Source organism: Hoplias malabaricus, chromosome 2 (genome assembly GCF_029633855.1).
Source record: "Hoplias malabaricus isolate fHopMal1 chromosome 2, fHopMal1.hap1, whole genome shotgun sequence".
Taxonomy (NCBI): Eukaryota; Metazoa; Chordata; class Actinopteri; order Characiformes; family Erythrinidae; genus Hoplias; species Hoplias malabaricus.
The window spans coordinates 72,324,394-72,328,131 of NC_089801.1; the positions used below are offsets into that span (position 1 = coordinate 72,324,394).

General features: G+C 40.8%; 1 long non-coding RNA gene across 1 annotated transcript; it reads right to left on the bottom strand.

Annotated features, from left to right (window-relative positions):
• Positions 1-1,456: 1,456 nt before the first annotated feature.
• LOC136674395 (uncharacterized) lies at positions 1,457-2,830 on the bottom strand. Its single transcript, XR_010796053.1, has 3 exons — positions 2,776-2,830; positions 2,199-2,290; positions 1,457-2,044 (listed from the first exon to the last, which is right to left on the bottom strand). It is a non-coding gene; the product is annotated as an uncharacterized lncRNA (long non-coding RNA).
• Between the last annotated feature and the right edge of the window lie 908 nt (positions 2,831-3,738).

Below are 3,738 nucleotides of genomic sequence, written 5' to 3' on the forward strand. Positions count from 1 at the left end.
TTACTGTTGACATTAACCTGATGCTGGAATGAGCTGGTGAGTGGGCAGAGTACTGATGTTTATCTCCGCAGTCTACAGTTTTACTGGAAATATAAGCTATGTGAGCTATGTTACAGTAAGCCATGGAATCAGCCAATTCTATTTATTGTAAGTGGTCAGATTTGTGTTATGGTTTTCTGGAATGAGGTTGAAGTGTTGTCCCCATCTTTTAAGTAGATTCCACACAGCAGATTCACAGACTTTTCCTGTAATTCAATTACGACTGAGGTTCTGATCTAACCACGTTAATTATAGACAGAGTAAGTCGGCTTTATAGCTACCAAGGAATATTTGTTAGCATACAGATGAAAACCTCCATAGCTTGGTGTCAGAGTCATAGCCACGGGTGGTCATGAGTGGATCTGGGCCAACCAATTCAACCAGATTTAAATTCCCATTCCACACACACACACACACACACAGCTGGAGAGCCAAGTGGATGTTGGGTCTTGGATTCCTGGGTTCCATCCTTGCCTTGAGTCACTCTTTATAAGACGTTTGGTGAGCTCTACCTGTGTCTGTGTGGGTTTCCTCCAGGATTTCCAGTTTACCTCTACATTAATAAATAAATAAATAAATAAATGGAGTGGCCCTGTGAAGGACTGGCGCCCCCTCCAGGGTGTATTCCCGCCTTGCGCCAATGATTCCAGGTAGGCTCTGGACCCACCGCGACCCTGAACTGGATAAGGGTTACAGATAATGAATGAATGAATGAATGAATGAATAAGTGGAGTGTAAAGGTTTCCTTCCACAGGTGTGAGTGTACGTCAGATGCTCCGCCCACAAGTAGATACTTTCTGTGCATTAACCTCACTGTCAGGATTCTACCAGTCGCATTCTGACCGACTGTCTGTACATCTGCATATATGCACTTTCTGCATATCTGATGTGATTCAAGAATACCTCCTTCAACAGGTCAATTCTCAGCCCAGTTTTACCCTGTTCTTCAAATGGTCAGTACCCCCACAGAGCAGGTATGATTTTGGGAGTGAATTATTCTCAATGCTGCAAGTGACACTGATGGTAGTGTTGTGCTACATACCTCATTGGTCCACTTTACTGATGTTAAGACAGTAGCTTATCTGTTCCTGCACAGGACACCGTTGGCTTGACATTTGTGGTTGGTTGACAATTCTCAGACCAGCAGTGACACTGAGGAGTTTAAAAGCTCCAGTAGCACTGATGTGTCTGATCCAATCGAAGCAGCACAACACACACTATCACATCAGTGTCACTGCAGTGCTCAGAATGAGCCACCATCCAAGCAAATATTGCTCTGCGATGGTCCTGTGGGGTCAGGAGTGAGGAGTTTAATAACATTGGTCAAGTGTAGGTCAGTTTTCACTCAAACACCTGAAAAACGGAGGCCTCTTTCATTATTTGGCTGCTTGGACTTCAGGGCTATGTTCACTTTATTCTTTTATCACTGCTCATCTTTTTCTTATGAAAACAAACAGGCAATAACTACCAGAAAAAGAGTTCCAACAAAATCTCAGACATTTCATTCTCTTTCTAAAATCTTTCACAGCTCACACAGAGCCACAGGAATTTCAGCTTTGACGTTTTTTTTTCACCTGCCCTCTTTTCTAGGAGCACGTGTTTGTGAAGACATAGGTTTCTTTGCTCCAATTAGACACACTTTCCTTAGATTTCTCCCAGGAAGACGATTCAGGATTTCTGGCAGTGGTAATTCCACTTCCTGTCTCATTACAAACAAATTCATCAGCGCAAGGAGTCATTCATGCAAGACCCTTCTGGGAACACTGCCAATTCTTACACAACGGAAGCCATACAAAAGAAGTGGTGTCAAGAAGCACAAGACGTTTATCGCACAGGACATGGTGAGGTCATCACGGGGCTGGAGATGCTCGTCTGCATGGATTTACCGCTGGTAACCAGCTGGAAACTGAGTCAGAGACTAATGCTGCACCTGACTAACTCAGAAGTATTTAATCTGAAATTCAGGAGTTGCATCATTCAGTCTCCAGACGGTTAAGCGACAAATCTGGGAACACATGGGAAATGGCATTAAAATAAGCTCAAATATTGAGAAGCAACTAAAGCTGAACCTATAAACAAGAAACTTTTGTCATCTATGATCAGATTTTCAAAGATTAAAAAATAGTATTTTCATATTAAACGAATTATTTTGTATTTACATTTTAAATAAGGTATTCCTCTGCTCCACTGTGAAGGCTGTATTGTGACATCACACCAATCACTTGTTCAGTAGCCAATGACTGAATAAACCCTGTATTCAAGTAAAAAGAGAACCAAAATATCTCTTAAAACACAACATAATGACACCACCCATTTACAATTGTGAATGGATTTTTTTTCATTCAAGTATTTTTAGATTTTTTGAAAATTAATTAAATAGTTAAATTTTAACTCAAGCACAACCTGGGGATGAATGAAAATAACAAACATTAAAAAGAAGCATTCAACAAAATACCAGCCATGACTCACCACACTGTGACAAACAGAACCCACCGGAACATTTCACAGTTATATACTGTAAAGAATGTAGGGACCTTTCTTCATCTGCCTTAAGTAACTTTGTGGATTTTCAGGGAATCTGGAGAAAGCTCAGCCCATTTACGGCAAGACTGGAAACCACTGTTGGATTTACCTGACCTTTGAGCCCTCAGACACAGCTGCATTTGTAGCCAGCACGCTCCTTCGAAAAATATCCACATGGGCTCGGGAACAGTTTGGAAAACTGCTGTTACTTACCATCTAGAAACATCTGCAGAGGAGGTCTGTGCTCAAGCTCATCTTAGACTTTGTGGAGACTTGCTGTGGTCAGAGGAATCCACATTTCTGCTTGTTTTTAGGTGAGGAACCCACCCCTTTTCACAGTTTGAAGAGACCATGCAGACTTACCAGTAAGAAGGTGCAACTGACAACATCTGTCATGCTGTGTGGATGCATCAGTGCCCGCATCCTTAGTGATATGCATATGTTTATTTAAAGATTTAGAGAGACTTATCCTGCCATCAATGCCTAGTCTATTCCTGGGAAGTTTGTTTCCACAAGACATGGATCTGTGCGAGTGCTTGAATGACTTGGTTGTAGTCCAGATCACTATCCTATGGCCCGAAGAGAAGAATCAGACAAAGGCAAGTTAGATCTGTTGAGCAGCTGAAGCCTTATATCAGGTCAGAATGGGCAAAATTCTACCTGCAAAATTAAAAAAAAAAATAATAATTATCAGTTACCAAATGATTAAAAGGTGTAATTAAAAATAAAACATGTAACTTCATGGGAAGCATGCCAGCAGACTTCTAAATATAATTGTGTTTATAAATCACATTTTTAATCAGAGTTGGGAATATTTTGTGAAGCTTAGTCTCAGCTTTTCCGGATATGAGTTTTGTCATCACATTAATTCAGGTGCATGTACCCAAGCAAAAATATATACTTCTACTCAGGATGTTTTTGGGAAATACACCTGAGTCATTATTTCACTGACGAAACAAGACAGCAACTTAAGCTTGGGCTTAGGGTTTTCTATCCACCTCTGATTATTAACACATACCAAACCAGCTACAGTTCCCTTTGGGCTCTACTTGCTAATCTCATGGTTGGACTTTTCCCTATTGAACCATGGCTGTATTTGTTGTTCTACTATTAGTAGGACATCTTAGAGTCGTTTATAGCCTGAAAGATTAAGGCCAAGTCAAGTTTAGCTGCGCT